This window comes from Rousettus aegyptiacus, unplaced genomic scaffold (assembly GCF_014176215.1).
Source record: "Rousettus aegyptiacus isolate mRouAeg1 unplaced genomic scaffold, mRouAeg1.p scaffold_m13_p_10, whole genome shotgun sequence".
Classification (NCBI taxonomy): Eukaryota; Metazoa; Chordata; class Mammalia; order Chiroptera; family Pteropodidae; genus Rousettus; species Rousettus aegyptiacus.
This window is the reverse complement of record NW_023416285.1, coordinates 86,532,046-86,545,249: the sequence shown is the minus strand read 5'-3', so window position 1 is coordinate 86,545,249 and position 13,204 is coordinate 86,532,046. Positions and strand designations below refer to the sequence as shown.

At 38.9% G+C, this 13,204-nt stretch overlaps 1 pseudogene; it reads left to right on the top strand.

Annotated features, from left to right (window-relative positions):
- Positions 1 to 12,667: 12,667 nt before the first annotated feature.
- On the top strand, positions 12,668 to 12,924 carry LOC107500163 (annotated as a pseudogene).
- Positions 12,925 to 13,204: the final 280 nt, after the last annotated feature.

The following is a 13,204-nucleotide window of genomic DNA, read 5'->3' as shown; positions in this document are numbered from 1 at the left end:
TTCAGAACCTATCAACCCTCATCTTAACTCCTTCGACATCCACTTTTCCATCTGTAATCCTGTGTGTAAACAAATAAAAACTCTGTAGAAACCCTGACATAATTCTTCTGAATTTCACTCAACGCTTCACAAATAATAGGCATGAAATAAATACTGAAAAAATAAATGAATGTTAGAGGAGAGGGAGACGTAGCAGCGGGAGATGCAGAAAGGCTTTACAGAGGTGATGAGATGTGCGCTGGGCCTCGGAGGACGACTGAAATTTGGGCGGCTCCGAGGGAGAGCGATGAGGTGTGCCAGGCAGCGTCAGGAGCGTGGCAGAAGAGGTGGACCTAGCCGCACAGCATCAGGAGGCATACCGTGCTCTCACACGGTTGGGGCACAAGGTGAGTGTCGGAAATGGAAAAGGGTAAGTTGGGGGAGCTTGAGGCTGTACGAAGGAACATGAGTGTCAAGCTGAGCCTGGACTCTGTGGCAGTGGTTCTCTAGCTTTGGTGGAAGAGTTGTTAAAACGCCTTGCCGGAAATACTGCCATTTGCGACAACATGGATGGACCTCGAGATAATCCTGCTAAGTGAAATAAGCCAGACAGAAAAAGTTGAAAATCACATGATATCACTTATATGTGGGATATAAACCTAAAAGCAACAAATGAACAGGACGAACAGAGATTCATGGACATGGACTATAGACTAGTGGTTACCAGAGGGAAGAGGGTGGAGGAGGAGGGGGGAGGTAGACTATTAAAGGAGGTCAAATATAGGGGGGTTGCGGGAGGGCGAAGTGGATAAAGGGGATCAAATATATGGTAGCCAAAGGAAACTGGACTTTGTGTGGTAAACACAATAGAATATACAGATGTCAAATTATAATGTACACCAGAAAATTATATAATTGCATTAACCAATGTTACCCCAATAAACTTAATTTTTAAATAAATAAATAAATAGAACACCTTGCCAGGCCCCAAGCCCAGAGTTTCTGTCTCAGTAGATCTGGAGTGGGATCTGAGATTTTGCAGTTTTAATATGTTCCCAGGTAATGCTGGATGCACATTAGAGTCACCTAGAGAGTTTTTCAAAAAAAGCCGAAGCCGAGGCCCTGCCTTCAGAGATTTTAATTTAATTGGTCTGAGGTAGGACCTGAGTACTGGCATGTTTATTTTTAATAACCCAGGTGATTGAAACACCAGGGTTTTTAAACTTTCTAATTGTTAAGTGTTAGCATAAGGAGCACATCATGGTTTTTGAGGAAGGAATTTTAATGTTATTTACTAATGGCACAAATAATAAATGACCAATGTCAAAAATGAGAAATTACAAACAAAAATATCTAAATTATCTAAAATCTCTCTGCTCAGAACAATGAGTTAATGTTTTAGAGTAAAACTTCCAGATCTTTCCCATGCGACATATACATAAAAATATATGTTTACAAAGATGGAGTCGTATTTATTATTTTAGTATATGAGCTGCCGAAGTGAGCACAGGATCACATTTTCTAATTGCTTTTTTTATTTAACATTACACTATGAATGACTTCCACGATAAATGTAAGTATAAATCACACATTATGATACGCTGTACAGAATAATTATGATGTACTGTGTGGTAGTCTATCATAAGGATGTATATGGTTTATGTAACCAATAGTAGAGAATATTTATATTTTAAGATTGTCGAGGGTGGGCCATACCATCCGAGATCAGATATAAAGCATAGGACCTTGGTTCTATTTTTAGCCTTGCCGCTCACTGCATGCACTTAGACAAATCAAAATCTATGCATGAAGTTGAAAAGTCCTCAGCTAAGGGATTATGAGTAATAAAGCCAATTTGAATGAAGAAATTATAGGACTTGTTGACTGACTAAATATAGGAATTATAGAAAAATATCTTGAATATGTAAATTGTTAGTGGACAAGGAAACTTTTTTTTTGTAAAGCCCAAGATAAGAATTAACAGACTTTCAAAAGCAGAGAGGACCACAATAGTGATGTATGTTCTTTCCTTCTTTAAATCATAAGGATACTTTCTTGAAGCTCTAGCTGAAGTCTAACAGAATCTATGAAGCCTGCTATAATTTTACCCTCTGATTTCTCGTTACACTTACAGTCTAATACATGGCTTAGCCCTTAATCGTAGTCTTTTATCCTTCCCTAATTATCGGTCTTGTCTCCCAACCAGGCTATAAACTCCTTGCGTACAGGAATGGTCCTCTCCACCACCACTTTTAATACTTACTTTTTGGGACCATAGCGCCTGAAGTAGTGCAGTATACATAATAACTATCTATTAGGAACATTTGTTGATCTTTAACTTTACAATTCAGTAATCTGACTAGCAGACCTCTGTAGTTACTGATGCATGTTTTGTGTGCCCAAAAAGAAATCTCTAGGAATCCTTAAATTTACAAATTTTTCAAAGATGGTCACTTCAATTTGATGGTCTCTAAATAATCTGGCATTTGAGGTTTTCCCCTTCCCATTGGCTCTAGAAACTAAGCTCCCCAAAGCCTCTTTTTTCCTATTTTTCACTAAATGACAGCTGCAATGATTTCCAGAGTTCAAGTCAGTACACAAATCACACTACCATGGAAATTCACAGTTCAAATGTATTTGGTGAGCTCATTACACAATAAAACTTAAGGTCAGAGATTAAATTCTATTTCCCAGCAAACGAGAAAGGGTTTGACAATATGCAACCAAAGTCTGCTCAATACAATACTTACACATTGCAAATTTCGCTTCTGAGGTAGTCAAAACATTTTTATTTGTTTAACATTTGGTTATAAAAGCAACAAAATTCCTAATTCTATTTTTCCCTAAAAATTATACAGAGAAGCAGTGAATGCATTTTCTTTCTTAGTTTATATTAACTCACTTAGAACTCTTAAATATGAAATCCATCAACTTGCGCAGACTTTCTAATATTCTTAATACTGGCAATTTTTCCAATGTAATTCTTTACAGAGAGAAAAAAGGAAACCAGTTGCAGTCCTTTTTCTTTCTTTCCTTCTCTTTTCCATCCCTCCTCCCTTCCTTCATTCTCTTTCAGTAAATATTAGGTGCCTACTACGTGCCCCCATTGTACCCGGCATTGCACACACAATAGTGAACATATAGCATAGTTTAATCATGGTGACAGATATAAACCAGAGATTCTAAACTGGCAGCTTTCAGATCCGTTATGACCCACGGATGAATTTTGTTTGGCCCACACAATGTCTTTTTAAATTGAGTTATTTCTGTACATTTTAAAACCAGGACATTTCCCAGAAAAAGTCAGAGTTCTGGGTTATATGAAAAATTGGAAAATCCAATAGCACTGAGTCCCTTGCTCCCTCAAAAAGAACAACTGGCAGATCCAAGTGGGAACTGCCCTGGTTAGAGACATGGAGTTCTTCCCAGTCCTCACGCAGCCTCCTCACTCAGCACTGAGTGCAACTACTACATTACATGCACGGTTACCAATGGCAGCAGATGCTATAAAGGGAAAATACAGAGCTTTACGAGAGAATGTAAGAGGGAAACCCAATTTAGATCGTGGGTCAAGGATGACCTCCTTGAGGACATTTTTAACTGCTCAGGATCGACACTCACCACTTATGAAGTATTTATCTAAATAATAATAAGTACCATTTGTTGAGTCTATTGGCGCCAGGTACCTTATTTAATTCTCACAGAAACAATTCTGCACAATGCCTATTTTGCAGGTGAAACATCTAAGATAAAAATACTTGAGGTTTCAGAAGGTCATAACGGTCCAAGTATACAGGACTAGAAGTGGAAAACCTGAAGTTGGAACCAAATCCTAATTAATTCCGAACGATATGTTTATTCCAGTAGAAACAACTCAGCATACAAGAGACTTCATCAAAAACAAAACAACCCCCGATGAAGGTGACTTTATAGTAAAAAATCAGAAACCATCCCAGGAAATAAACCACTATGAGGACAAGTCAGCAGATAAAACAAAGGTGATCATTTATATCCAAGAACTGGTTTTAGTAAAATGCCTTAAAAGACAGTTTAAAATAAGAATGTTTAAGATGTTTGCGGAGATAGTGTAGGGGAAGAAAAATCTCTTCCTCTCCCCATAATAGGTTCTCTGGCTAGGGCCCTGTAAATTGGACCAACAAAAGACAGGTTAACAAGAGCAAAGCATAAAAATTTGTTAAGTTTCACATGACATGGGAACCTTCGTAAGGAGATGAAGATCTAAAGAAATGGTTAAACACGAGTATTTTTGTACTAGATCTGAAGAATGGAAAGTTGTGGGCGAACATAATAGGATGTGAGCTAAGGGTAGTAAGTAAACAGGGGGAAACCTCTCATGGTCCCTCTGTCTTTGCAGGTAAGGATGCGCCTTTCCTCTGGGTGTATGGAGGATACTTCTCACGTGAGGGTCTCATGACCTGCTTCAGGGGAGACAGGGGAGGTCGGAAAATTCTGCATTAGCCATGTCTCAAATTCCTTCGGCTTAAAATAGTCAGCATTTTGGGGCAGCGTATCTTAAACTCCGACACTGGGGATCAGTACAGAACGAGGGCATGGGACTATCTGACTTTTACAGCCCCTGTACTACTGTTATTGGATTCGATATGTAGCAGGCACGAATCTTAATGTACAGTCTCAAGCAAGTAAGAAATATAACTTTCTTTATTTCCTATACCTTAGCTTGATTTTCATTTTGAGTCCTTATTCCATTAATCTGACAGGCAATATTAACATTCCAGGATTTCCCATCCTCTTCCCTGTTAAGTCAAGATGGCAGGGAACTTTCTACCAAACCAGCAGAGAAACAAGTTATTCCTCAGATCACCAAATAGAGTGTTTTTTTAATCACTGCATTTGTGCAATAAATACTTGTTGATCTACTGATTCTGGAAAAATACATAATTATTTATAGAAAAGGTTTTTATATATAACCCATATTCTTAAAATAATTTGAATCACAAAAAGATCTATAATAAAGTTTTCATAAAGAAAGGAACTCGGGATCAAGGAAAAAAAAAGAAGACAATATGTTCCTAAGAACTGAGAGCAACATTTTGTTCTAAGGACCTAAGTAGCAAAGGCAAGGAGGAAATTTGGGAGTGTACAGTTTACATTATCAGAAAAGAAAAAATAAACTATTCTTTAATGGAAAGAATGTTTTTTCTTACTTATCAATTAAATCAAGTTTCTTGGAGACAATAATATTTAAATTATGAGAGTAGCAATTATGGTGAAAACAGCAGTTAAATGGAGATAAAAGAGATACTAAAGTTAAAACAATGAGATCGAGTTCTTCAAAGATTCACAAAAAGTAAAAAGAAAATCTGATATTTTGAGAGGTTTTTTCCCAAATAATTTTGAGAAGCATAGGAAAAATTTGTATATGGTAGTTTGGTCATTTTATTCCCACTTACAGCTATTATAAAAACTGGAGACTTTAAGACCAGATATACATTTAAGAATGAATAACACTGCCATTTAGTAAATTATTACTGCTATTAATCTAAGTCAATTGAAATTGTTTCTTAAAAGTCTTTTCTAACCTGAGTCAGATCAGAAACCATATGGAAGCATTAACAAAATTAAAAGGCAAATTTTGTCAGTAGGTGAAATCAAATCAAACAAGCAGTTTCCAAGTCTCTGAAATGAGTTACTGACCTAGTGTAAACCTAGTTCAAGAAGCAAATTACATGGGGGATTAATGGTTGAACCACAACTGGCACCATCAAGTCCTGCCATACTAATTCCTAAAGATGATGTAGAGTCTTTTGAAAAAAAAAGAAAGAATGAGAAATCAAGAACTGTGTTAAAAACTGCTCTCCCATGATCACCTTGTAAGAAAAAGAAAATGCCTATTTACTGAATGAAATATATCCAAGAACACCTGTCACTTCAATGACGAGGAAAGTGATGATAATAGTAATTAAATTATATTCATGTGAATTTCAGAGAAAGCCCATGGGGGGAAAAGAAACACACCATTAATCAACCTTAATCTTGTTTTAGCGTTACCCCCGCACTGGGTTTAAACACCAAGATCCCAGAGAACCAATCCATGGCTCAGGGCCATGGGATGGCTCAGGTGCATTGTTACCATGACGAACGAATGGCACCCTTCTGACCTGAAAGAGTTAATGACGCCCCTCCTCCCAAATGTATTACCGGGGAGATCACCGAGATATCATTTGGCTCTAGAAAGAAAAAAAAAATTTTCTTCCAAAAGTTTTTACTCATAAAACCCAGCAAAGACCCTCTTCTTTCTGTATCCAACTCCCACCCCTGCCTACCCTGAAAACCCTTTTCTGTAAACCAAATTTTCAAACTATAAGACTGGTTTTTCTCATGAGGCCAAGAAAAAAAAAAAAAGCCTCTGTGATTAATGCTCTAGCTAAAAGCATAGAATGTAAAATGGGAAGATTATTTATGGTTCTTCTCTTTAGGAGCTAATAGAGTCAGACGTTAGCCTAAAAGGTTGGAAATCCTACAGTGGGATTTTTTTTTTTCTCAACAGATAAAAGTGGCTTCTGGAAAGCAGCATAAATACTGTCTGCAGTAAGCCATAAGCACTAATAATTTTGCTGTAAGTGCTCAGTCAAAGGGAGATGAACATGTTAAATGTTATTAAAAAATGGACAGCATATTATCTTGAAAGCCACAGTGAAATACTAACCTAAGTGGCAAGCATCGCTTTCAGTGCCATGTTTTAAGATGGACGTCGGTAGGAGGGATTTACCAGGCCACTCTTCCATATAGCCAAATCACATTCAGTAGCTCAAAATGGGAATGGATTGGATTTTCAGTTTCTAGTTATATTTTCCCCACGGCTGTTAAATTTCTTTTTACCTAAACCATTCATTCTTCTTTGGTTAATTCTGTTTGAAAGATCTGCTTTGCTAATTATCCAACATAGGCAAGCGAGCATGAAACTTGATTTCACTACCTTTGACATTGCTACAATTTAATTTGGCAGAGAATGCTTTTATTATTTTTTAATAGGGTATTTCCAGTGAAAGGCCTTTTATATTTTTGTTCCCTTTTTAAAAATCAAGAACACCAAAAGTTTCCTCTTCTTTAGTGGTGTTCTTTTAATTTGAAAAAAAAAATGGATTTAATGAATCACTGGGAATAAACAAATAGTTATTTGGAAATAAAAAGGCATGAGATGAAATGCTATAAAAAAATATATTACCTCCTTACCATAAAAGAGATTTCCATAGAATGGTTAGATAAAGCAACTATTGCTTTCTGGTCTAATTCGGGAGGTGATTAAAACATTCTTAAGCACAGCGATAGAACTGCTACTGAGGGATTCCAGGGATGATTCTGGTCAAGGTGACCAATGAACCACAGCATCCTGGAGGGACAGACAGCTCCGGAGAAGTCCCACCTCCATGTGGGTGGAAATCGCCCGGACGAGGGCTGTGAGAGGACCACTCCAGATCACTCTGATTAAATATGTTCAGAGTGTTGCACAAACATTGTATTGACAAGAAAGCTAATCTTCAGGATTCGATTTCTTAACAGAAAAAAAAAAAGGGCCGAGATAAATAAGGCGTAGATAGATTGATAGATGTAGATCAGTCTGCTTCCAACAACAAACAGATTTCACCCTCAAGCTGCATAATTAAATATTGTTAAATGAAGGAACTATTTATAAAGTTGTTGTGTTGGTCTGCTAGGATTGCTGTTCAAATAGCATGGACTGAGTGGCTTAAACAACAGAATTTTATTGTCATTCAGTTCTGGGGACCAGAAGTCAAAAGTCAAGGCGTCAGCAGTTGATTTCTTCTGAGGACTGCAAGGGAAAGATGAGTTCCAGGCCTCTCTCCTTGACTTGGTGATGGTCCTCTTCTCCTCATACCTCCGCATCACCTTCTCTCTGTGCATCTCTCTCTGTGTCTCCCTTTTAGAAGGACACCAGCCATATTGGATTAGGGCCCACCCTAGCAACACTCCCCCCCCCCCGCCCCGCCCCCCCCCCCCACACCCAACCTCCTTAACTTGATTCCTTCTGTAAAGATCCTGTTTCCAAATAAGTTCACATTTTGAGATACTGGGGATTAGGACTTTGACATATGAATTTGGTGTGGAGAGGGTATAATTGGACCTGTAACAGCTGTAGACAGCATTTGAGGAAACCGGCAAAGCATGGAGCAGTATCCAAGGGCTAATCACAGCAGAGAGCTTTTCAGCCCTACGCGTGAAGAGGTGACCAGAACCCAGAGAGGAGGAGCTGTGTAGAGACAGCTGTCATACAGGAACCAGGGCTTTCAGTGAAACAATTCGGCCAACAAGCAGCAACCCAGCAGTGACGGCGCCAGAGAGCGGAAGGAGCAAGTGCCCCAGCCTCACTCACCTCCACCCTTCGATCTCCTCCTGCTGGTTCCCCTCATGGGCCAAACCAGCTGGGAGCCAGAGAGCGTGGCTGTGGCTCAGTGCCCACCAGCCCGCCTCCGGAGCACTCTGCGGGTGCAGAACGGAGGGAACCCATCTGGAGGGATAAGCGGAAGATACCCAGGATACTCTCTGTTAACGTTCAGAAAACCGAGCGGTGGATATGCAAGAGCTCCTTACTTTTATTATCTAAATATTTAAAGTAGTCCACAGGAAAAATTTTTTTACAGAAACGTACAGTATATTGTTGTGTGGGAAAATATATATATATAGTGTAATCACTACATATGTTTTAAAGGACATACTCAAAAATATAACATTTATCTCCTGGTGGGGGTTAGGAAGAATTTTTATTTCTATTTTTTTTTTAATTTTTATATATATTTTTCAATTAGAACTGACAATACTATGTAGTTTCAGGTGTATAACGCAGTGATTAGACACTGATATGACTTACAAAGTGATCACTGTGATGAATCCAGTACGCATTTGACACCATTTTTGTTTTCTTTTATTACTTTGGTGTTAAGAAGTTTTTCTACAGGGATGGAGACTACCAGGAAAATAATGCTGCCGGCAACTGTAACGGATGTAAGAAAAATGAGCAGCATCTCTTTGAGTAGGTGGAGGAAGACTCTGGAAAGAGGCTTAGGATAGAGTGGAGTTTGCTTATGATGGAAAAGATTCCAGAGATCAGAGCCCGACGGTTGGAAGATGAATGGTGGGGGAAAAGGGAACGTAGAACAATATGGAACTTAAACCAGAAGAGAAGATGATGCAAAGGGCTTGCATTTTGGGCGGTAGCCAAACATTCAGGGGGTTATGTATGAGGCACTGAGGAATTAACTACTTTCAGTGTGCTAAATGGAACTCTGAAGAAAGTTATTTTTAAACCCCAGGTGTCAGAAGCCTGACCACGCTAGCATTCAACGGTGTTTGCTTAGGGCTCTATCCAGGATGCGTGTGAAACTCTTACACGGCGCTTCAAGAAAAAAAGAAAAAGAAAGAGAAAAGAAAACCTCTTTCCCATGGAATGCCAGAACACTCAGCCTCCTGTAACGGGATGTGAACGTAACGGAGATCAAGTCTTTGGGGTCACCATCGTAAGATTTTCTATGTGACTTCTGCAATGTCATAGTAGGATCTCCTTTTTTATATTGCTGAGCAGATGTAAAGTTTTAATTTCAATGTAAAGGTTATAGCATAAATTCCATATGCTTTTGTAAGTTCTATGACATGGTAAATAAAGTAAAAAACCAGCATCTACACATATGCTATAAAAGTCTCCTATCAATTTTCATCAACAGACTAAGAGCTACATACCAAGCATGTGCAAACATGTAATATTAGAGCTTTCCAACTCAAAAAATACTAAGCTTTTTCTCAAACTAACAATGATCGTATTCCTCGGAGAGCTATGAATATGTAAAGTTTGAAGTTTTTATGTCCAACTGTTCTTAAAGTTAGTTGAGGGCAGAAAAAGGTCACTGGGATTTTTAAAAATCATTTTATACAAAAACAGCTGAACTGGTTTATTACTCTAATATCCTCCAGCTATGAAGTGGAAAGAAACTTGCCTCGCTCAAACCTGAACAGCATGACAACACTTCAGACAGAGAGCAAAGAATATTTTTATGCTGGAATGCGTTCTCTGACTTGATTATTAACTCATCTTTTAAAGCTGTTTTGCTCTGAAGAATGAGGCTTCGCATGAGAAATAAAACTGATTAAGAAAACAATACTTTCTGAAATTTGGGTTATACCAGGTGAGAGAGAAAACAGCAACTCAAAACATCATGACTGAATTACTACTTTTACTCTTCCTACCATTCTATGTGTATATGCGGAAGCTAGGAGTAAAATTTAAAGAACGAAGCTGAAAACCTATTTCTAAAACCTAGTTAAAGTTCAAACTATTCCCCCCCATCTTAAAGTTAATCCTTCATTCCGCACCAAAACATTTATCTTGCCTTTGAGTAGCGACTTCTTTCCGAAGGGCTCAAGCCTTCAGAAAGGTTTGGCTGTTCATTACCACTACATTCTCATAAACAAAAGGTCCGAAAAGTGGTATGTTTGTTCATTCTAACCATATGCAGATTTCCACTGGGTATAGGGGAAGTCTATATATTGATATATATAGCAGATCAATATATTATTGAACATTTGCGGGGAGACTTAGAATGACGGCTTTGGATTACTTGTCAGTAAATTTAAGGGGAACATTTAAAAAATGATTAAGATGGCATTTTATGTCATGCATATTAACCATATGAAAATTTTCCAAAAAAAAAAAATCACGTAAAACCTAAATATATATATTTTTAATTTGTCAACCATACTTTAATAAAACTTAAAATAAATTCAAGGGAGGGAAAGACCAGAAAAATATGAGACAGACATTCACATACATTGAAGGAATTTTGGTAGTGCCTTGAATAAATAATACAATTGCCTCAAGCTCTTTGCTTGTGGTGTGGCAGGAGTATATCTGTCATGCTCAGGGATACGGCAGACCTGAAATGGCCAGCCAGTCTAAGAAAAAAAATCAGGCCGCCTATAGATTTCATATCGATGAAGTGTGATTATGGTCACTTAAAGAGTAATTTTTAATTCTAAGAGTCGAGACATATCTATCATCCTAGGATTATTAAATTTTAAGAAAGGAAAGGACCGTTTTTACCAAGAAAGAATACTGATCTCAGGTGACAATAAAGGATTGGCCCCAAACCGCATATGCGTCTCTAATCTGTGGGTCTCAACCATCGAATTGACAAATGTGGATTTAGTGCTTAATATGTACCGGGCACTGTGAGTTGTTGGGACTGTGAAGATGACCAGGACACTTGGACCCTGCTCTCATGGGGGTGCATGTCAAGCAGGGTAACCGACCTCATTGGATGACCACAGCGTAGTGCAGAGAGATGAGGGCGAAATGCAAGCGTGCACTCACTGCCCTGACAGTTCAGAGAGATTATCTCTGTCTCGAGGGTTCTTTCTGAGAAAGAGTAGAAAGGAATTCATAAAAGAGGTTACCCTTTAACCAGATCTCTGTTCAATAAGTAAACCAGGAAGGAAAAAGAGGTGTCAAACAGTAGGAGGTTCAGGGTGGCCGCTGCACTCCACGGTGAGGGCAGCTGGGCGTGAGCGGGAGGAAAGAATGGAGAAAACGTGCAGCTGGGAGGGGAGGCAGGATTCCAGAGGACATCGTGCTAAATCACTCAGATGTTATTGTGGAAGGCACAAAGGCAAGACGCTCAAGCTGGGGATGTGAGTTGTATTTTAGAAAGATAACTCTCACTCACTGTGGGCTGGAGGGTGGAATGTAAAGGAAGAAACTAGACCCTGGGAGGCCCATCACAAAGCTATGGCAGCGATCAAGTCGCTACTGTTATTTTCCTTCTCCAGCTGAGGCCTTGGAGGTTATGGTTTTTCATCCACTGTGAAATGGAGACATCAAACTATGACAACTGCTGTTGCTGTTCGATCCTGACCAGTCCTTGGCTTCTCTTGACACGTATCCAACCACCCCATCCTCATGGAGGATAGAATCTCTCTTTCACTTCCCCTCAAATACATCAAAATCTTCTCTCTCCATCCTGGACTTTCCTGGAGCGCATGCAACAATCTACAAATGGGAACAGAGAGTACGTGGGTTTGCATCTGAAGGGACTAGATCTGGAAGGCATCTGTGGCACGTGGAGCCATAGCAAAAATCAAGTCACCCTGGGAAACGTACAAAGCAAGAAGGAAAGAAGATTAAAAGGTATACAGAGGATATGAAACCAGCAAAAGAAACTCACGAAGACCATGCCAAGATATCAACGCCTTCCTGATATGACCCACAAGGGTAGCCATAGGTGTGAAAGGTCCCAAAGCCATACCGAACAGACAGGTTATTTGTATGTAACCCAAAATCCAGCTGCCTGGCTAACCCCAAGTCTTGATCATCCAGGGTCAATCTGTTCTTCAAAATTAAAATTAACCTGTGCAAGTGCAAATTAGTGCAACTTATCTAGAGGGTAATATGATAATAGCTATTAAAATATTTGACCTAGGAATTCCAGTCTTAAGGATTTATCCTATCATTAGCGCATTTGCAAAATTGTTTAAGTATAAAGATATTTATGTATAAGCAAAATATTAGAAAATCTAAGCTTCCTTTAAAAGGGGTTAGTTAAGGAAGTCAAGGTACTTCTAACAATGAAATACTATGCAGACAAATTAAAAAAAAAAAAAAACAGAAAACACCTTCTTTCCAGCAGTGGCGACCTCCCGCGAGAACATGCCCCTCTCTAAGGCCCTCCTTCACCCCTCAAGAAGAGGAGAAGAGACAATACAAAAAGAAGCACCTGGCGCAGAGCCCCAGTTCCTACCTCACGGTTGTGAAATGCCCAGATGCATAAAATCACCACCGTCGTTAGCCATGCACAAACGGTAGTTTTTGCGTGTTGGCTGCACCACTGTCCTCTGTCAGCCTACAGCAGGAAAAGCAAGCTTACAGAAGGATGCTCCTTCAGAAGGAAGCACCAGTAAAAGCACCCTGAATCAAGATGAGTGAGGAGCCATCCCATAAACACAGTTTGAATTTAAAAAAAAAAACCAAAAACTCTTCACGTGGTGATATGAAAGGATATACTCAAAATTTATCATTAAGTGAATAAAAGTTATGCAGGAGATAAGGTAAAGTATGCTACTATTTATGTGAGGAAAAAATAATGTATAAATGTGCATGTTTATAAAAATGCTTGAGATATCTCTTGAAGGACGCTCAAGAGATTAGTAATAATGAAGGCCTGAACAACTGGGAAAGCGA